Genomic DNA, 23,528 nt, shown 5'->3' on the forward strand with positions numbered 1-23,528 from the left:
TAAAATGACCTAGCAAACTAAATTATTCATTTGAGATATGGAGGGTGTTGTAGGTGGGTCAATAACATATAAGAGTGTCCATGATAAATACAAATAAAAATCTGGTTTAAGACAAATGCCAAGTTCTTAGAACCATGTACTTTTTGTATTCATGTTTGTTTTATGTAGTTTGAAAGACTTTTTGTTACCATTTTCAAGAGAAATTTACATTTAATAAAATTTTCCTTGAACCTATAATGCATGTGAGTGTGCACAGCTAAAGCATTTCAAGTTTTAAAATATATTATTATTATTTTAATTAATTAATGAACTAATTTAGAAATATCATGCATTTTTACATAATATATAGGCTAACAAATTCATAAATATTACATTTTAGGGGAGCACCTGATTTTCTTTCTTTACTACGTGGTCTAACCATGCGTTTTCATATAAAGGTCAAATTAGGGGTCCTCTCTATCATATAATTTATATATTTATATATATTTATTTCATATACTTTTTCTGAGATATAATAATAAATGACTATGGCAACCTAAGACTTAACCATCCACCCCCCCACCCCAATTTTTTATTTTTTTATTCATACATGAAAAACTTTCTTCATAGAAGAAGAGGTGTATTCAAGTCATTGTATGTATGAATTGCATTTATTGATGTATTTTTAAATCAATAGATATAAAATAGATTTAATAGGTTACAAAGGGAAAAAACTGTCATGTCATTGACCCAGGCACAATTACTTTTATAAATATTCATCGGCAGACATTTTTATTTATATAAAATTCAACAAAATGTATATTAATATTTAAATCAGTTTGTGTGTTGGTTGTAAATCAAACCCATGATGTGTCCCGATTATTCTGCACAGAAGAACTTTCAATGCCCTCGGCCTGATGTAGCGCTCCCGAGGGTCGTCTCTTTGATACTACTTAATTGTAGACATCACGTCTTTGCTGTTGAACACCACGCACCAGGCTACTATATGCTGCAGAAACATTTACATGTTTCCTGGCACATACAAAGTGTCTTACAGCAACAAATCTCAACTCCTTTCATTGGAAGCCCGACTCCACAGTCGTCTGTTAGAAGTGGGTTAACCAGATCCCTTCGGCCATATTGCAGTTGCTTGGAAGAAGAAAGCCCCAGAGTGTCTCACATAATCTGTTTTTCCCTGGCTCTCTCTCTCTTCTCTCAATCATATATCTCCTGCATCCTTTCCTTAATTAATGTATCACAGAAATACATGAATAAGCAACTTGGTAATACGTGTCCCTCTGCACAGCGCAGATCTTGTTTCTTTGTGGTTTCTTTTTAAAACATGGTTGTTCAGAGGAGTGCAACTGATCTTGGCTGTTAGATGGTCTGGGCTATTATGGAGATGTGTGAATGGCCAGCAGGCATGTCTTACTGGGATTTCAGAGTGTGTAATTCTGCTGTAGTCTCAGAACTTGCTAAGCAATCACTTGAATGAAATTGATAAATTCAATTTATTTATATTTTAATTTATTTTAAAATTTATTTTTTAATTTATACTTTATTTATATATTTTGGAGCATATGTGAGTTAGTGAGCATGTAGGACAGCTGAAATTCATTAAGTTTGAAAAACATAATGCCGTTGATGCCGTGCTGCAGCTGTAGCAAATTACCATGTGACGTATTGAATCTGTAGTGCTCCCATTGGCACACAGGTTTGAGTCTTGCTGATCAGTTTCTCTTCGCTCTCACCAATATTTGTCTACTATCTACACTAATTACATTTTTCCGTTTTGGATGAACTTGTAACTTGTACATACCTATGGTGGTTGCCAAGGTATTGCTATGCCATTGCTAAGGTGTTTGGAGGGCTTTTAGTTCGTTGCTATGCTATGTGATTTTCAGAGTGTTTGTAAGGTGTTATGGTTGGTTACTCATTGGCTCAAGTCAAAAGAGCCTGCCCCTTAGTGTGTTTTTTTTTTTAAGAATATTTTTTATTAGTTGTAGTTTGTGCTAAGGCAAGCAGCACAAAAACGACATGATCCTGCCATCTATATGCGCATATATATATATATATATATATATATATATGGCCATATGGTGAATCTAACCATACACGAGGCTTTCCATGAATTTTCTTGCCAATGATTTTTCCGGGGTAGGTCGCCAGTTCTTTCCCAAACACTCCCCATTATACTGCTTGGAACTATACTGGAGGAAACTGGAGCACCCAGAGGAAAACCCATGCAGACACAGGGAGAACATGCAATGTTCCATGGAGCCATCCCTGGCTCAGCTGGGACTCGAAATGGAGACCTCCTTGCTGTGAGGAGGAGATAGATAGATAGATAGATAGATAGATAGATAGATAGATAGATAGATAGATAGATAGATAGATAGATAGATAGATAGATAGATAGATAGATAGATAGATAGATAGATAGATAGTATAGATAGAGAGAGAGAGAGATAGAATTTTGTCATTCTTTTTTTTAAGCTACCTTTTTCAACAGCTGTTAATCATGTTATACAGTATGTTGTTAAATGTTGATCAGATCAATGCGAAAAAAGTTTAAGATGAAACAAATGAAAAATGTTTCTGTTGATAATTCAAGGATAAAATAATGAAAAGATTTCAAGGACATCGCAGAATCGGCAAAAAAGTAACTATATACTCGAAATTTGTTGAACTTTCATTTTGTTGCTAGGTTTGTTGGGATCAGCAGCGGAGCAGTTGGGTCAAGTGAATCTGGAGTCTCGGGGACTTGGCGAGTTTATTAATGTCTCTAGGCACAACCTCCTGACCCTGTCAAATCAAATCTTCTGTGTGCTGATCCACATCCTCAGAAAGAACGGCCTCAGATGATAGATTTTGAGTGAACTGCAACCCCTTCAAAATGACATGTACCAAAGTGCTCTCATTGCTCAAAAGCCAGTTAACCCCCATCGCCTTTTTGACACAAAAGCAAGAGACCTGGAGTGCCATTGTGTTTTTTAGCCACTTTCAACTATATAAAAGCCATTTGTTTATAAAACACATTAGCCCACTTTCTCAGATCGTGTCCAGGGGCAAAACAGCCCATGTCTTTGATTGTTGTGAATGGGGTCCCTCAGAATTTGGTTCTCTGTGTGGCTTTGAAGACTGTGGTTTTTGCTTTGTATTCGGCCATGCAGAGTTGTTTTTTTCCTTCAGTGTGTGATGAACCCTACTCAACAGTGTGTTAACTGAAATGGGAAGTGACAGATTCACTAAGGGATAATCTTCCTGCCAAAGAAACCGATATTACCCCTTGCTTGCACATTACTGTATGGCCCAGCAGGTAGAACTGCGAGACCCCCAACAATACACCAGTTTTTATTGATTTGTTCCCCAAAATAATTTGACCAAAATGGGCTCCGGTGTTATTAAGAAGTGCAGGTCGGTTGGGTATATGTTCTTTTTCTGGTGTTATGCTGTGGGCAATGCCTTGCAAATATTCTTAATTTAATGCTTTAAAAAAAAGTATGATGTTCACCAAGGTTGCATTTATTTGATTAAAAATAAGGTAAAAACAGCAATATTGTGAAATATTATTACAATTTAAAATAGCTGTTTTCTATGTGAATATATTGTAAAATGTAATTGATTCCTTTGATGCCAAAGCTGAATTTCTCCAGTGTCACATGATCCTTCAGAAATCCTAGTAAAATTCGCTGATGTTGAAAACAGTTGTGCTGCATAACATTTTTGTGAAATTGTGTTACATCTTTTTTTCAGGATTCTTTGATGAGTAAAAAGTTCAAAAGAACAGCATTTCTATGAAATAGAAATCTTTTGTAACATTACTGTCGCTTTACTGGCTTACGGGTTATACTGTGGCAGGACTAGATTGAGGATCTTATGTGATGCTTTGCGAGGTGTGAGGAGTCAGGGGTGGGCGTAATGGAGAGGGGGAGGGGCCAGGCCATTAAATAAAGTGTTCATTGCTGGCTTTAATTAAATGGTGACTGTGATCTGAGTGGAGCGGGAGATTGGATTGTATGACATATCTCTAGCCTCCGCTGAGAGCTCACATCAGCTGTGTCAAAGATATCGGGAATGGAGCATAAAGTCAATTACAGCTCCAACAGTGAACAGATAGAAGAGAGGAAAAACACTCCCAAATGCTGTCATTTGAGAGTGTTTCAGACACTCTTATGACTAACTACAACAAAGGGGGTTGGGGAGTAACGCAGGTGGACACGGAGCAGCTTGGACATCGTCGGGTTGTTGGTGACCCAAGGCCGTCTGAAGGAGCCACCCAGGAAACACTTGTGATTTGGAGCTGATATTAATCCTGGAAGGCAGGTATTGTTTGTGTAGCTTGAAAGGTACTTCAGGTGCTCGAGGTCACAAGTTCATTCTCAAATTATTTCAACGAGGACTTGAGGAGCCCTTCGGCACTGCGGATGCTGCTCCCAGGGCCCTCTCGAGTCGGATCTCGACGAGGCAGCGGGGAATTCACAATATGCTTGTATAATCAGCACAATTAAAACGGCTACGCTTTGGCATGAGATAATGCGGAGGAAATCCTGTTTGTGTATGTCTGCCATTTTGTGGGTACAGTCTGTTCAGACCAGTGGTCTGTTGAATTTTGCTTCAGCGAGAATTATGTTAGATGTCGATTTCCTCTGGGAAAGTGCTTAAAATGTATGAGCCGAGCTCTGGCCATTGTTTATTTTGTTTGTCACTGAATTGCTTGATATGGTTGTCACAAATATGAATGTCACGGAAGCAGATAAACAGCTTTTCAGGATCAGATCGAAAATTGTGATTAAACTTCAAAAAATAAACCATTTTTTATTTAATTTTTTTAGATGTTTTTCAGCACAGATGAAAAATTGCAGGTCATACATCTAAGTTTTGACAATATAATTGATTTTCTATTGATGTAGTACCCAGCTGCTCTTATCCTTAATTCTATCACAGAATTTAATGACAGAAAATAAAAGCAATAAGATCTCCGTAAGCCCAGTGAGATGAAAAAGAGCCGACGAGCGGACAAGAGAACCATCGCCTAGAGCCGTCCTTGTGAAATAACACTTATGGATGGTCTTTTCCCCATTCTTAATCTACAAAGTAGAAATATTTCATGAATATTGATGGGATCTGGACATGTTTTCCAGCATTGTTTCCCCCCCCCAAAGTAACTAATTCCCAACCCCTTCTGGTGTTGCTTGTTATCGAGCTATGCAGTGTACATAAACGCACATTTAACCTGCGATTAATCTCAGGCACTCCAGTGCTGAGCGCTTGTAATGTGATAGAAAGTTCTGGATGAGCTTCAAGCCAGGTTTGGATAAAGGCCTCCGCGTGTGCCGCGGCTGAATGAGACAATCATTTTCAATGGGCTCCCATTGCTCGCTTTTACTCTCAGAGCCCCCTCCTTCCCCACATGGAGCGGCAAGGATTCAATGGAATGAATGTTTGTTGATTTCCCTCTGAAATCAAGAAGTAGATTAGTTTGAATTGGTGGGGAATGAGGTGAGGCGGCTAGGTGGCTCACTATCGCCCGATCCCATTTCCCATTTCCTGTGTGTGCGCACTGGAGGTGTGAGAGAGAGGGCAATGGTAATTACCGTCTGTTTCTCTGGCGCAGTTATGCCACTGATACACATCCACGCTCCCATTATCCCGCAGATCAGCCAAGCAGTTTGTGTTTGCGTTCGGAGAGTATCAGATTCCAGATCTGGCCCAAGATGTTACAGAAAATGAGAGAGAGAGATGTCACATCTCAACCTCCCGTTCATACTTTGTATGAGCTTCTAGTCCATCTTGTTAGTGTTCCCTTCCATTTTTTTAAACGTTGAATAATGAATTTGATAACAAAGGGAAATGTGGCAGCCTTCGCCGGCCTGACTGAAGTGCTTAATTAGCTGATTACGACGAGCCAGGATTGGCCTCTCACCGCTCACATTCGGTCTGCGATTTCACATGACTGTCCTCTTGCCATATCCAACTGACTGTTCATAGCCCCCCTGCGGTGGCTGCTTTTTGTGCCAAAATGTGAAATTACTGTGGCACATTCAGCCATTGAAATGAGCAGCCCTGGTCTGGATTGAACCAATCTGCACACAAGACAATAAAGCTATCAGTTATACGAGTGTGGTAGAATTACTCTTAGCACACCTCGAAATTACATATAAAGTAAAATAAACCTTATTATCAGAATGGACAGTTGGTTGACTAGCTTTTAGATGGTTTGCACAGTAAAACCTGAACTGATGTTAAAGATCGAATCCCACATCAAATAATGTATTGCTTGACTTTTTTATTATTGTTATTATTACTATATAAACATAATTGTATTGTACATAATTATATGCACAATTGAACACTGAACTGATGAATTTGTCTTTAATTATTGAATTAAAAAGTTTTTAAAGATTGAATCCGAAGCATCAAATAATATATTGGATGTCACAATTAATAATAATAATAATAATAATAATTACTATAATAATAATTCTTCTTATTTTTAGAAATAGTAGTATAAAACAAACAATATAAACAATTATTTTTATATTTATATTTTTGATTTACCTAATACTTCCATGTATATTGATAATGTTATTGCCATGTAATTTAATGCAATATTTCATAGCAGCAACATTCAGTAATTGTGAACAATTGTCTACTTCATGACCCACTTAATAAAAAAATTAATAAAAAAATTCAATTGTTAAATCATCGCTACGGCAATTCACTTACATTCACGTCATTGTATTTTACTTCTTTTTTTTTTATGGGGTCCAATTTTGACCCCCAAAAAAACTCCAACATTCATCAAAATATCTTTAGCATATTTTAAACACATACTTAAAATAATTAGAACCTTTTTAGAGTAACATTCGTGAAGCCAATGTCTTAACGACCATCGTTTTTTGTCATGATGAAAAAAAAAAAAAATTGTTCAACACAACGTAGTCCTGGCGAAGACCGCACAGTTGCGCACAGGAGTGAAATAAGCCTTTCCTCTGCATCAGCTTTTTCACTCAGACTGTAACACAAAACTACATTTAAAGCATCAGATTTTGTGGGGCCGATGTGCAGCCTCAATAATTGATGAGCTTGGCTGAGTGTGGAGGTTTGGAGACTCGCCTCGCTTTACTGCAACGGCAGAGAAAAATAGAGAGGTGAAAGTGTTAGATATTCTCTCACATGGTGTAGGTTGTTATGCTGTACCACCCACACTTTAGAGCAAGTGAGCTGTGAAATGTATTCATTGTAACATGGAAAATGGAGGCAAGGAATTGCCTGTAATGTCTGACAGCAAGGGCTGCCAGCCAACATCCAACATCACCTGCATTATTCCCTTCCCCTCTCTTTTTTTTATATATATATATATATATATATATATATATATAATTATTATTATTGTTGTAGGTTTGGGAAATAGCCAGCAATTTCATTATGATGTGTTTTGGGAAGAAATTGCGCACCAATGAGTGACCCCTCCGCAGAGAATCATATGGGAAGTCAGCTCAAATAAAGTTAATAGTGCATTAACTGATGGCAGCATTGCTAAGCCCCTAAGCAGTGTTCCTCATCCAGCGCCTTCCCCTCTCCTTACTCCTCTTCCCCCCTTTTTAGCTCCTCATTTGTCTTTTATCCTCTCCTCTCTTCCCTCTCGTGAAACCGCAAGGCAGCTACTGTATTTGTACCTCCAAGGCGAGGTGGCACGGTAAAAAAAAAGTGGATTGGCTGCGATGTATAGGAATGAGGCACTCGAACCAATGGAGTGTGCCGTTGGCCCCTCCCATCTGCATATCTCCGCTCCTCCGCAGCTTGCAAGAAAGCAGCCTGATGAATAACACAGAGGGGACTTGTCTCTGGGATTATTAATTTCCCATCTCTCTCTTTCTCTCTCTCTTTTCTCTCTTCCCTCCCTGTCTCTCTCTCTCATTTCCCTTCCCTCGTTCTGTTTCTGTGTGCTTCCCCCTTGCGCGTGGCTTTTTTGTTTCTTGCCTTGCTGTTTGAAATGATCTTTTTCCATTCAGTGTGAGAGTGCATGAGTGTTGCTTCATGGAGCTGTGCGGCCACTGTTAACACTGCCTGGTAGCTATTCTTCCACACAAGAGCTCTCGCGTCACGAGGGGGTGAGTTGGTATCTATTAAAATCAATATAGTGTCGTGAGTCCCGGGGCTAAGGCAGTGGGGTGGGTGTAGCCTACGGCAGGTTTTATAATGAAATTTTCAATCTGAGAATGCCTGCATCTAAGTCTGACCTACAAAGGAAAGGGAATTTCTCGCCGAGGACTCCAGTTGAGCGCCGGTGCGCTGACGGATACGCGTATCTATGTGTGTGTGTTAATGTCAGAGAACGCCTGGGTCTCATAGTGTGATCAGTCAGCTAACAGAGCAGCGAGTTGCTTTTGTTGCTAAACACCAGGCATGCTTTTATCACAGCTAATGGGGATGAGTGTGAGAGACCTTGATTTTGCTGGGGGAATGGCAATGGGATGGAAATGCGAGCTAATGATGGGTAATTGAAATAGCGGGGAATTATAGTTTGTTTTGTTGATATTCTCTCCCTCGCACACGCTCGCTCTCCCTCTCCGAACCTTTGTTGGAATATTGATGACTCTCTCAGGCTGCAAAAATGATAATGATTATAATGACATCTGCATCGGAAAGTACTTACGAGAGCAATTACAACTAACAATTGAACTTAACGCACTTTATGTGACACTCTTGGACCGTGACTTGACTCTCACATGAAGGGGCGCTATATAGTGAATGGTGTTCAGTACAGATCTGTTTGATTGAGAGTGTGGATTCATGTATTTGTACTGCAGAAGAAGGTTGAAACGCAACTTCTGACGCATCATTTGGTGCCGACCACATGGCTGTGTTTTGATTGGTTGTTAGTGTGGTACATAATTTGTGGGAGGAGTTAAGAATGCAGCTGCTTGTTGTGAAACAACAGCTTTTATTTACATTTTCGGGCCCTATTTGTACTTATTTACTTAAAATTTTACTAAGATCTTTTAATATTTGAATTTGATTAAATGTGTGGAATCACGTAGAATCACACATGTAATATAAACAGGTAAAATATTATTAAATTCTGACCACATGGTGTTGTTTTGATTGGCTGTTTGTGTGTATATAGCCTCATTTGTGGGAGGGGTTTGGGGTGTAGTTGCTAGTTTTACATTTTTAGTTTCACCTTGTAAAAAAATAAGTTAAAATAAGAAATCATACCATATGTCCCAACATTTTTAATAAAAACCATTGTCCAGTCATTCAACAAATCAAAACACATTATTGTGTAGACATTGATTAATATTTTGGAAGTTATATTTTCACCAATGTATACTGTACAAATGCTTCCACTCATTTATTTAAATGAAAAATTAAATGTGAATTTGATTAAATGTGTGGCATTTGTGCAATATAAGCAGGTAAAAATGTCAACAAATATAATTCAATGCTGATGAGATGGTTGATTGGCTGTTTAGGTGTAATATAATTTGTTGAAGGGGAGTAATATAATTCGCTAGTAGTTGATATTTTTAAATATATTTTATTTACATATTGTGCTACAGTTTTGTCACTCAATGTAACTAAAATGTTTGTAAAATGTAAGTTGTAAAAAGCATACATATGTCCTAAAAATGTAAATAAAAACTATAACACTCCACATATTTAGCTAATCATGTGTAGACACTGAATGATAATTTGGAAGTTACATTTGTACCAACTTATACTGTACAAATACTTAATTTGATTTCACTTTCTTTTTTTTTTGTATTCTTTTTTTTTTGTATTATTTACTGTGAGGAATCACATATTTGTAATATGTTTTAATTGGCTGTTCACGTGGAACATCATTTGAGGGAGGAGTCATTTATTACAAATTTGTATTAAATTTGTAATTTTTTTATTGAAATATCATTCAATGCCCTTGTGACTTTTTTTGTTGTTGTTTTTCTTTTTACATATTCTCATTTGAACTTTTTAAGCAATTTTTCCCCAAACTTTTTTATTTCTTTATTCTGTTGAAAACGAGAGCTCATTTTCAGATTTAAATTAAGTTAAAAGATTTGTGTGGTTTAATCTCCCATACTGTAGTATACATTGTCTACCCCCCTATCGTCGTAAAGAAAACATGATCCTCTACATAAGCTGACATATCTTTTTATACCCTCATTACATTGTTTTCAGTAGCTTTGTTCGGGTTGAAAATGATTTTGGAAGAAATAACAATGGCAAGAAAAATGCTAAAATAGCGAAGAGAGAGAGAGAGAGAGAGAGAGAGAATACCCCACATTCTGTTTATGTAATTTAGTGAGTCATAACGTGGGAGCATGAGGCATTATGCAAGTTCTGGTTGTGCTTTGAAAAATTGGTTATCTCCACAGCACCTACAAGGCCCACAGATGGATGCGCCTCAGTTGTGGTGCGCCAGGGCGTCTCAAAGCAGGGAGCCCTTCTGGAGGAGGACAGGCCTCTTTTTCTCGAGCCGTCAGAGCTTTGGATTGGTAAATCCTGTGGGCTTGACCGAATAGAGGAAGTGCAAAGCTACATGAGGGTGAATAATCATAGTGTGCAGGAGAGGGGATTTCGCAGGGCACTGCATATGCCCTGTGCCTACAATTCACCCCGCCGCTCATTAGATGCTGAATACATCATGCAGATTTCTGCCAGTCCTCTCATTTCAAATGCAGCTCCTCTTGACAGGAATTAGAAAAGAGAATATATAATACAATTGGTGTGTGTGTGTGTGTGTGTGTGTGTGTGTGTGTGCGTGTGTGTGTGTGTGTGTGTGTGTGTGTGTCTGTTCCTGGTAAACCCTATGTCGTGGGGAAATTTTTTGGTCCCCATAAGGAAAACATCTTATAAATCATACTAAGTGATGTTTTTTGAAAATGTAAAAATGCAGCGTGTGTGTGTGTGTGTGTGTGTTTCTTTCACCATTTTTCCATATGATTTTTGATAACACTTTACAGTAAGGTCCCAATGTTAACATTGAGCATTAACAATGAGCATTATATTTGTTACAGTGTTTATTCATCTTTGTTATCTGTTTATTGTTAGTTCATGTTTGCTCAGGTCTATTAAATAATATTTGTGAACAACAGATGCAACTTTCACTTTTAATATTAAGAAATGTTGAAATTTGCATCAACTAACAATGACTAATACTTCTAAAGCATTTATTAATCATATTAGTAAATAATGTTAACAAATTGTAAATTGTTACTGTTTTTTGTTTTGTTTTGTTTTAATGGGCTTCACGTTGAAAACGCAATATTATATTACACATAATATCACAATATTATTCTCAAATAAATATGTTTAATATAATCTGACACTATGTATACATGAATTCCCCCCAAAAATGCTTGCTAAAAATAAAACAAGCGCCCATTTTCAGAATTTGATTATTCCCCATGACTTAACAAAGATTCAGTCTGTTCAAACACCATGTACGTTGACTGTAAAATATCCCCGGGCCGCAGTGATTATATGTTTCATTGTTTGGAAAATGCATGGCCCTTGAGTGTGAGAATGAAGTATAGTGTTAGATCGCTCCCTCTTTTATTTCCCTTGGAAGCTGGCGAAGGGTTGCTGCGTACTCTGTTATCGTCAGTGGGAGTTAAGTGCTGTGTGTTGAGTACAATCGGAACGTGTTTATTGCGGTGATTATGTAACTGGTTATAGTCTTAGCCTGTCCTGTGCTGCCGGGGCCTCGCGGCGCACATTACGCTAGTTGCTAGTGTTGCTGTTTCGCTTGCGGCAGGGCAAAAGGGTGGGGGGTGTTGGGGAAACCTCACACCGGGCAGACTCCGTTTGCTATCAGTTGTGGAGTGGAAATAGAAACGGAGCATTCTGCCACTCGCCGGTGTGTCATACTCGTATTGAAATGATAATGGAGAACATGCCGATGTAACGGGGGCTCCGCTCTCATCCCCACAGGGAGTTGAAGGAGAATACCACGGTCGATAGTTCTGCACCACAAAACAAAACAAAAAAAACGGTCTCTGCTCTCCTGGTGATGTGTATAAATGCTGCCTCCTTATTACAGCATTGTTAACAAAACACCACGTCCTAGGCAAAGGAGCCATTAAAGAAAACAGTGCCTGTTATTAAGTCAATGACTGAGTGAAGCACACTGGGGGTGATAAAATGATCATATTAATACATTGAACTCCTGCTTTCGCTAAATGGGGCAAGTATATTGCTTTGTAAACATTTCCACATCAATAGTACGGTGCCACAACAAAAGATAAACCCCAGGTTGAACAAGGAGATAAAGCGACTGTTTCACAAGATTAAATAGAAAGTGATGCCAGCTTGGCAGCCAGGCCGTGTGTTGCATGGATTATTTATAATGGGCGGGAAAAAAAAATGCAAATCATACAATTACAGGCCGTAAAGCCAAGTATTAAAATAAGAGAGCAGAATTAAGGCCTTTAGCTGATGTGATGAAAATAAATTTATACATAACATTAGCATTTTGGCAACAAAAAAAAGTCAGACCCAGAAGACTACTATAAACACAATATCATTTTTTATTTATAACTTTTGTTTGTGTTCAGCATGAGCTTTTTAAAGGGTATCTGTGTTTTTTAATCTGCGTACTTAAAGCACAATAGCTTCACGTCTGCTTTGAATATTGTTTTTGAATCTACACAGACAGCTTTTCTAATGTATGACATGGAGGAAATTACCTCATAAAGAGTCATGAAATTTCTCCTACATGGAATTGTTGTGTTGTTTGTAGATCTCTGTGTTGTAAAGAAGGCCTCCATAATCCATTTACTTCAATTTGTAAACAAACAAATGACACCGTGTACCAGCGCAGATGTTATGAACCCTGTATTTATGCAACAGAAATCTTCTAATACCCTGTATATCTAATCTTATTCAAATTAGGAAACATGCCTGCGCCTTGGTTTTGTAGTGGAAAATCATAAAATGGAAAGAAGCATTCGACAAATGCATTATTTTTTTGCATAAGTAGTGCATAAAAAGTGCATTAAATTGTTTATTATTAAGTTGAAATTTTATATCAAATGTACATTGACATATTCTACATACACAATAATGGAATTTTTAAAAATTATTTATATGTTAGATGTACATGGAACAATATTTGTGTTTTGTCCTTGCTAGGTTTACTTTGCACGTATTGTGCTTGAGTTTATTCAAAAGGATAGAAGTCTGTGGCTAATCCTCTGGTTTGTACACTCTGTTGGCTTTGATACAGGAAAAAATGAAGATGCCGTGTGGGTGTGCAAGATTAGGCTTATCTTCAATTGCATTGTATATAGGGATATCCACGGTGACATTGACAGAATAGGACGCTTCTTCCTTTAAAACAAGCCAAAGGAATTTGCTGGTTGAAACCGTGGAGGCGATCAGGAGTGGCGGAGGCGCTCATGCTGCAGTTTGTTTGTGGTGGCGTGCGTATGCATGATAGCCCCAGCTCAGGACAACAGCGGGATGAATAAAACGCTCGGATTGTTCACACTCATTGTCCCGCTGCGGTTGCTCTTTGTCCTGAGGATACCTTTGCTTAGCTCTCCACATCATGTTCTTACCACCTCACCGCAGCGACTCTGTCCTTCAGGATGTTTGAGACGCCAGAGCATCTAATAGCCTTTGCCAAGGTACAAAGACAACCACTTTTGAGATGGGGATGCACACGCCACAACAAATCAAACTCATTTTGTTGTGTAAATTGCACTTTTCTGTCTCTTGTGTTGACATATGGTGAACGTGATTTCACCAAGTACATCAGGTTCCTGGATCGACATCTTTGTTGATTCTAGATCAACATTCCAAACAACCAATTAGATTTGAAGGACAAGTTTGCAGTTTTTGTCAAGTTTTGGCTCACAACCAGGGTTAGGTGCTCCTACATCATTGTTATTCACCTGTCAATTCCCTGTGCCATTTCTCTCTGATTTTAACGATAATGTATGGGTAGGGTTAGGTTAAGGGGTAGGGATAGGGATAGGGTTAGGACTATATTTTCGGACAGGAATGTTGTTGCAGGATCAACAAAATATGTTGATCCAGTAACATGTCTTATTTGGCAAAATCACTGTGATTCTATTTTATATTGCTGAGAAGATTTTTTTTATGGATGCACCGGTGATATATCCTATCAGTACCACGTTGTTGTTGCTGTTGTTGTTTTTATTTGTTAGCATCAGCCAGTATTAGATATTTAGTTATACATGGCCTATTTTTACATTTAGATTTACTTTTGCAAATATCAGTTAATATCCATTTTTCATACATTACATGATGTTGTGATTATTGACTTTAGTTTTAGTGTTTTGGTTTTAATTTATTTAGAAAATATATAGAATTTTTATATTGCTCATAACCAGTGTTGTTATTGTTAACTAAAACTAAAACTATTCAAAATAATTTAAATCAGTAATCTAAATAAGGCTGACATGATGAGAAACTTATTTCAGTTAGTTGGCAAAGAAACATTTCTAATTTCCATTTAAGTACTAAAATTATAGTTATGTAGAAATAGATTTAAAAAATAAAACAAAAACTAATATTGACAAACATTAAATTACGTAAGCCTTAAACTAAAATCAAAAGGAAAATAAAAATAAAAGATAATTCAGAATAATAATAAATACTGTAATAGTGTATAAATAATACTAAAATAACTCACAACATGAAAATACTAAATATTGCCACATCCTTTTTTCTTTTTTTTAATAGCCTTTAGTTAGGTCACATTCATAAACCATGACTTTATACTTTCAGCATTAGTGCAAGATGAATAGTCAACATTTTCCGTCTGTTTTCCTGGAAGAAAAAGACTGTAAAACTTGCATCTGAAGTCTTTATATATATATATATATATATATATATATATATATATATACACACACACACAGTATGTTTAAAAGTGTTTTTAGGAATACGCTAGTATATAGATGTCTTCAAAACTTATATTAATGGACTAAGAGTAAACAAGTAAAATAGTAAACAAGTCCATAATGAATATATTTTTCTACAGTCAGTCTCGATAAAAGCGCAGAGGTCGACACAACAGCCCTTGTGTCAATCATTACAGATATTTTTCCTCAGTGGCCGAGCTGACTTCTCACTCTACCTCCAGCTTGCGTGATTGATGTCGGGCGAGGTTAGCGGAAAAAGAATGCACTGCATTCTTTGACTGGCAGTGGGCCGCTGTCCTCTTTCTATCTCTCCCTCGCATACCCCCCTCCTCTCTTTCTTTCAGGAAAGGCCTGCTTCAGGACTACCACAATTTTTCAGCTCCAGCCCCGAGCACCTCTGCCCCCAGACTTAGCCCAGCTGCTGCGGTCCACAGACACACTAATTGGCCCTGATTTAGTCGGCTGTGCTTTAAGTGCACTCTGCTGTGTGTGCTGCGTGGGGCTGCCATGTCAGACCACTCTTTTCCCACTGGCTCTTTAGGCCATTACCTAAATGAAGTGCTGCCACTGGAAGTTGGTGAGCACATGCTAACGGTGAGGTATTGATTTGTGGGTTATTTCAAGTGATGATATCTCTTTCTTCAACCCTGAAAGAAAAAAAACCATCGCCGGAGAGCTGTTTTTTATCGTGCGCTTGGATGATTTACAAGTTAATTATACATTTAGTGATAATACGGTTTGTTTTCATAAGGTTCACTTGAGGGCTACACTCTATAAGTAAAGGAAATAAGCCTTGAATATTCATGAATAGGCTAGTCACAATACACAAAATTTACTGAAAATCAGGATGTACATTTTTATAATATCTTAATATCTTCATGTCTTATACTGAAGTCAGATTTAAATTTAGCAGTAAAAAGTAGTATAAATGTCATTGTACATTAGTATACTGTATGTATGTGGGTAAAGTTGGATAAAGTCATATATCCAACTTTATATAGAGGGCTGTGATTAATATAATTTAAATTTGTCAACAATAAAAACAACCATACTGTCATGGAACTTTATAGCTGACTAATTTGGAACGCACTATGCCTCAAATGTTGTGCACAACAATTAATTACAATTGAGTTTAATATTTACATGTTTCTGAGCTAAATGTGCGATAATCGAATTGAACCATAAAATACACTTCTCACAAATATAAACAATGTAAACAATCATGCAGTTGAGATGTGCTATATATTGTAGTATTGTTTCACGTGAGTATACTATATGAATGCAGATAAAGTTGATTTACTTTGTTGATACAACTTTATATAAAGAGCTGTGTGATAATATAATTCACATTTTGTGATAATATAAACTAAAATTGAGATTTGCTATACACTGTAGTATATATATATATAAATTATATAGGTCTCTTTCTGTGATGCACAAACGTGCTGAACTGAATCCAAGTTGTTTACGACATCACATTTCAGAGATGCCAAGGCCTGAATCAATTTAACTTCACAGCGGGGCACAGATGGAAATATGGACATTTGTGTGGCTACGCCCTGCCAGTCCTCAGAATTAAAGCCATTAATCCATACACAGGTGATTGTTTTAGCACACTATCACAGCAGATTCAGCAGGGAAAAAGGTGTTCGCGTAAAGAAAACCAACAGTGTTAAAACAAACAAAGTTTTCCACTCGCAAATCCTGTTAGGAGAGTCAACAGAAGCACGTCTGCTTAAAATAATTAGCATCTCAAGTTTCTCAAATTGAATGCGTATCAGATGCATGTTTTCTCAAAGTGCACTCTGAAACGCATGTGGTCCGTCAGTCAGTCCAGAGTGGCGAAATGACTTGGGTTTGCCGAGCACATTATTGTGTATTTGACAGTTCTTGACAGTTCAATTTTAGCCTTGTGTTCGGCTGACATTATTCTATCAGGGCCCTCCATAATCTGAGCCTGTAATACGCCGGATGCGGCAAATGCTTATTTCCAAGACCTCTGCGGCAGGGGCTGGCCTGCGCCATCACTCATATCTCAATTACCTAATCTAATGCATCTCAGTGGGCTGCTGCCCGAGCTTCATTTACTGTAAGTGCTAGATGCTCCTCTGCAATTGTTATGTGTGCCAACACCAACCTGCGCCGTCTAGGGGAGAGTGAGCTCAATCGGAGAGGGGCAGGGAAACACACCAGAAGAGGGGAGGGGGGAGACGGAGGTGGAGAGAAAAGCGAGAAAGACTCAGGGAGATAAAACAAGTTGGTGGGGGGAAAAAGACAAAGAGAGAACAGCAAGCAGGGCTCTGTTAGAGGGTGTCATGCATCGGCAAGCGGTGAGGAAGAACGCTGTAGTATAGATGGGTATAAGCAGATATGCACAGGCTGTGATGAGAGCAAGAAGGAGAGCTCCTCTGCAATAGTGTTCACCTCAATGTAGTGAGCTGCCTGCTGCTTACATAGGTAGCTGACTACTAAGGCAGCATGGTGTCATGACTAGTTTGGAACACACAATGCCTCAGATGTTGTGCACAATTAATTACAATTGAGTTTAATATTTACATGTTTCTGAGCTAAATGTGCAATACTCGAATTGAACCATAAAATACACTTCTCACAAATATTGGGTATTTAAATATAGATTTACTTATAATTCATTATCATCCTTAGCATTAGTCCAGTCTTCAGTGTCACATGATCCTTCAGAAATCTTTCTAATATGATGATTTGCTGCTCAAGAAACATTTCTTATTATCATCAATGTTGAAAATGAAGTATATAGAAAACTTTTATAAAATGGTAAAAGTCACTTTTGTTCAATTTAACTCATCCTTGCTAAATAAAAGTATTAATTTCATTACGAACAAACGAATGAATGAATGCATGAATGAATGAATGAATGAATACTGACCCCAAACTTTTGAACAGTAGTGCACTTTTTGGGATAGATTTTACATTAGGAACTTCTTAAAATTCTATTTCTGTGGATGGGTGGAAATTTTGTTAAAGACATTGAATATCTGGGTTTAAAAAAAAAAGGTTAAGAATATATTAGCTAAATTTAAAAAAGATATAATTTGAAAAAGAAACATCATGGCACATTATTTAAGATTCTGCGCTATTTCTTGTCCACAAATTGTAGAGTTTATGCAGCTCCAGTGTCATTAATGCGTGTGAAGAAATAATACGTATAAAGAAATTCTGAAATGCATGCTAATTTTTAAATTCAATTTTTTTTATTTGAATGCACACTATACTGTATAATGTGTATAATTAGAAGCTAGTGTTTTTGAGACTTTTGGACTCAACTGTATGTACTCAGGCTTGTGAAAACAAATGGCCTAAGTATCTGCTTGGTTTTTCTAGAGTATGAACAATGGATGAGAACAGCAGGAATCTGGAGATATTTCACCCAAACTAGCCTCTCCAGCAAGACCACAGGCAAAGGAGCCTGTTCCCCTCCCCGATCCTTTCATGACAGCTGGAGAGGGATTCGTCCACAGCCTGATTTACTGTAGTGTGGATGAGATTCACATACTAAGCCGGCTTTTAAATCATTTTTAAAACTGTCAAGTGAAATGCTTTCCAGTAACACTGGTGAGCTCATATATTAGCGTTGCCTTGGAAACGCAGGGAAAGAAATTGTTTGATGTATCCTCAGAGGGTTTAAACGAGGGTAGGATGGCGGCGCGGCAAAAGTTGCTCGCCGCTTGTTTTCGCATTCTGTTCCAGTTAATTGTCTTGGATGGCTAGTAATTAATCAATGCGTTTTTGTCAGGTCGCCGCGCACGCTCTAGAGATCTGTCAATAAGTCACGTCAGACTCATCAGATATATCAGTGACACACTAGAATCACCACAACAATTAAAACTGCAATTAGTGCAGGCTATGCGTTCCCACGGCGGCACACTTGCTTGCGTGCACTAAGTGTTTGTGTGTGTGTGTGTGTGTGTGTGTGTGTGTGTGTGCGTGTATGCAGATCATCAGCGATTTTAAGCACAGAGGTGTGCACTGAGAACTCCACCACTAATATGTTTTGTCAGGGAGGCGAGTGTGGGTGAGAGAGTGGCCATGTTTACATCTGTATTCCCCGGTGACAGAGTGCGGTTCCCACTTCCCTGTCTGTCTATTACGCAGTGCAAAGGTTGGCCTGTCAGCTCTGTCTGTCACCCCCACTCTGCATCAGGAAAACGTGCCACGGGCCAAGTCTCACACACACACACACACACACACACACACACACATGCATACTCGCACATCCCTCCCGTTTGCCCGGTGACCTGTGCTTTTCCTGGTGTGTGTTACAGAGCCTGTGCAGTGCTGGGATCAGCTGACACAAAGCTCCTAAAGCCACGGCTTTCCTGCTCAACCACCGCAAAGCAAATCCGCAGATCTACCTGAGCTCTTATGATGCACAGTTCCTGCTTGTAAAAGCTGTAAGTTCACCCAAAAATGAAAATTCGGTCATCATTTACTCAGCTTTATGACTTTTCAAACCTTATGACTTTAAATCATCTGTGGAATGCAGAAGATGTTCTTAAAGAATGTACTAGTTGTTGTTTTTACAAGTAATGGGTTCTGGGGGTTTCACACTTCATAAAAGTATTATAAAAATGTCCACATGTAAAAAGGTCTAAGTCTTTTGAGCCACACAATAGCTTTGTGTTAGGAAAACTGTAAGTCTATCCCTCAATATTTGTGAACTACTATGATACATTCATGATAATTAAGCATCTTTTTTGAAGCAGTGCATTCTTCAGAATGTCCTTTTGTATTCAATGAACGAAAGTCATACAGGTTTGGAACATGATGGAGAGTAATTAATGACTAAATGTTCATTTTTAAAGGTGAACTATCATTGGTAATACTTTAATTTGATGATCCACTTTTTACTAACCATAAATAATTTTGCAACTAAATCTCATTAGCATATTAGTAGACTGTCTGCTTAACATCTGCTAACACTTTTTTTTTTTAATGGTCCCCAACAGACATTCTACTGACTATAAGTACTTTGCAGTCCACTGTCTACAATCTACTAATACTCTAATGAGAGTCAGTTGACATGTAGTTGCAAAGTTACTTATAGTAAGTAGAATATCATAAGTGGAACCTCAAAATAAAGCATAACTCTATCCTTTTAACAAGACAAGACTACATTTCCCAGTAGCCTCCTTTTTAAGGGAGATGGGAGGGGGTTATGATCCTGGGCTCAACTCAGATAGGAGAAAATATCTGATATGAGGAAACAAAGAGCTACATACAGTGGGGAGAACAAGTATTTGATACACTGCCGATTTTGCAGGTTTTCCCACTTACAAAGCATGTAGAAGTCTGTAATTTTTATCATAGGTATCTTATGAAAATCCAGAAAATCACATTGTATGATTTTTAAGTAAATAATTTGCATTTTATTGCATGACATAAGTATTTGATACATCAGAAAAGCAGAACTTAATATTTTGTACAGAAATCTTTGTTTGCAATTACAGAGATCATACATTTCCTGTAGTTCTTGGCCAGGTTTGCACACTTTTGGCCCACTCCTCCATACAGACCTTCTCCAGATCCTACAGGTTTCGGGGCTGTCGCTGGGCAATATGGACTTTCAGCTCCCTCCAAATATTTTCTATTGGGTTCTGGTCTAGAGACTGGCTAGGCCACTCCAGGACCTAGAGATGCTTCTTATGGAGCCACTCCTTAGTTGCCCTGGCTGTGTGTTTCGGGTTGTTGTCATGCTGGAAGACCCAGCCACGACCCATCTTCAATGCTCTTACTGAGGGAAGGAGGTTGTTGGCCAAGATCTCGCGATACATGGCCCCATCCATCCTCCCCTCAATACGGTGCAGTCGTCCTGTCCCCTTTGCAGAAAAGCCTCACCAAAGAATGATGTTTCCACCTCCATGCTTCACGGTTGGGATGGTGTTCTTGAGGTTGTACTCATCCCTCTTCTTCCTCCAAACACGGCGAGTGGAGTTTAGACCAAAAAGCTCTATTTTTGTCTCATCAGACCACATGACCTTCTCCCATTCCTCCTCTGGATCATCCAGATGGTCATTGGCAAACTTCAGACGGGCCTGGACATGTGCTGGCTTGAGCAGGGGGACCTTGCGTGCGCTGCAGGATTTTAATCCATGACGGCGTAGTGTGTTACTAATGGTTTTCTTTGAGACTGTGGTCCCAGCTCTCTTCAGGTCATTGACCAGGTCCTGCCGTGTAGTTCTGGGCTGATCCCTCACCTTCCTCATGATCATTGATGCCCCACGAGATGAGATCTTGCATGGTGCCCCAGACCGAGGGAGATTGACCGTCATCTTGAACTTCTTCCATTTTTGAATAATTGTGCCAACAGTTGTTGCCTTCTCACCAAGCTGCTTGCCTATTGTCCTGTAGCCCATCCCAGCCTTGTGCAGGTCTACAATTTTATCCCTGATGTCCTTACACAGCTCTCTGGTCTTGGCCATTGTGGAGAGGTTGGAGTCTGTTTGATTGAGTGTGTGGACAGGTGTCTTTTATACAGGTAACGAGTTCAAACAGGTGCAGTTAATACAGGTAATGAGTGGAGAACAGGAGGGCTTCTTAAAGAAAAACTAACAGGTCTGTGAGAGCCGAATTCTTACTGGTTGATTGGTGATCAAATACTTATGTCATGCAATAAAATGCAAATTAATTATTTAAAAATCATTCAATGTGATTTTCAGGATTTTTGTTTTAGATTCCATCTCTCACAGTTGAAGTGTACCTATGATAAAAATTACAGACCTCTACATGCTTTGTAAGTGGGAAAACCTGCAAAATCGGTAGTGTATCAAATACTTGTTCTCCCTACTGTATATTGACTTTAGAGAGAGAGAGAGGCAACACTGCTTTTGTGTTTGGTAAAGCAGAAGGCCCTTGGGGCTTTGCGGGGAGCCACAGCGATACTGGAAATGGGCCCGGCAGTTTATGACACTTCACAGGAACCGTCGGATTTGTGATAGGAGATGCTGATGTGTGGAAGCCCCCGATAACCCCAGTGTAAACCCTTGGGCTTCCACCAGTCATACCTTTAATTTACAGTGATAACTTTTCACCGCACCTCTCAACCTCACATTCCCACAGTGCTTTGTTAACATTACACAGCTATTGTGGCACATGGGTGAAATGGTGAAAACATATGTGTGCGGCCTGTTTAACCAATGACATATGCGCTCAAAGTTGCACAGGCGTTCCAAGCGGACGTGTCGGTGCATGGATGATGCTGAAATACGACCTTTTAACTTTGAGCGGCTGGCGTTTGCAGTGAAAACGGTGATGAAAATAATTTGATGGAACTGTTTTCGTAAAGTAATTTGGGCCATTTGATGCCATAACAGATGGGCCATATTCAGAGAAGTTGCATCCTCTGCTAAAATTAATAGCACAACTTTTACAGCAGCTGACACTAATGTTTTTATGCTGGCTTTTGGAGTATTTTATGTCGCTAGTCGAAACTAATAGCTCGGGTTACTACACAGTGTAAACATTTATAATGTCAATTTTAAAACATCTGGCAATAATGGGATGTATCTTGTTAGATGGCGAGGCTTGTCAACACAGTGAATGTAATTATGACAGATGCCAGTTCTCTAAGCTCACTCATGAAGACACATGTGAGCGCACACACGTGATGCCAACCCTCCATTCTGCGCTCGCACAGAAAATCACTGGGTTGCCTAACAAGCCATTGAATTAATTGTTTGTAACTAGTGTAAATATTTTCAAACTGTGCAAAGGCATGAAATTGGCCAATATAGGGAAAATGAAACATAATTAATCCACAGCTCCCATAATACAGATAAGGACAGATAAATCTTGCGCATGAAACGACATGCAATTAATTTGCGCTGGTTTAAAGGCTTTTTAACTAAGACAGAATTTGTATATACAGGAATGCATGACTAGTCATCTACTGGTCGACTAGCTTATTCAAATTTTTTGTTTTAGTTTGACTATATTTAGCTTTTAAAAAAGATGAATTAAGAGACAGATGTTTATATATTTTTATTGATTTATAAATGGGATAGATAGATAGATAGATAGATAGATAGATAGATAGATAGATAGATAGATAGATAGATAGATAGATAGATAGATAGATAGATAGATAGATTAGATAGATAGAGATAAAATAGAAATAACAATTATGTACTCTCTGAAACAGATATGTTTGTCCTTTTTTAATATCTTGCATGATAAGTATTGCATTTTTAAGAGTTTTTTTTTTTTTTTTTTTTTTTAAACTGTTTTAAACACCTTTTAAAAAAACATCTTATAACCAGTACGTTCTGATGTTGTGCTCCATCTAGCTGTGAACTTGTGATCACCTCCTAAAATTTATGGAGCCAAGGATTAGATGTTTAAGGTGGGCCTTGTCTCCCCCATGCTCAACATTCCCCGTTGCGATTACCCCTAAGAAATGCGTCTGATCATAAATCATGTCAACCCACACTAGTCTGTGTAGTAGAAAATATGTGTATCTTATACCTTCTGTTTGAGCTGTTCATGTCATACTCAATAAAGTCTCATCTTGTTTAGGGCATCACTGACATGCATCCAAATGCACGTGCTTTAATAGTCATGATTAAAGAAACCGATTGGAGATGGAGCTCGTTCGGCCGGCGTTCCAGGGGG

At 38.4% G+C, this 23,528-nt stretch overlaps 1 protein-coding gene across 9 annotated transcripts in view; it reads left to right on the top strand.

The window, feature by feature from the left end:
• Positions 1-23,528, top strand: part of rbfox1 (RNA binding fox-1 homolog 1) — a 248,412-nt gene that overhangs the window by 167,411 nt on the left and 57,473 nt on the right. The window contains exon 1 of one of the 9 annotated variants that reach the window (XM_082142969.1): positions 7,800-8,096. The exons of the other annotated variants lie outside the window; for them this stretch is intronic. The gene's annotated coding sequence lies outside the window, so the exon portion shown is untranslated. Of the gene's footprint in view, positions 1-7,799; positions 8,097-23,528 lie in introns of those variants that run through there. 9 annotated transcript variants of the gene reach the window in all.

Source organism: Leuciscus leuciscus (assembly GCF_965113295.1).
Source record: "Leuciscus leuciscus genome assembly, chromosome: 1".
Lineage (NCBI taxonomy): Eukaryota > Metazoa > Chordata > Actinopteri > Cypriniformes > Leuciscidae > Leuciscus > Leuciscus leuciscus.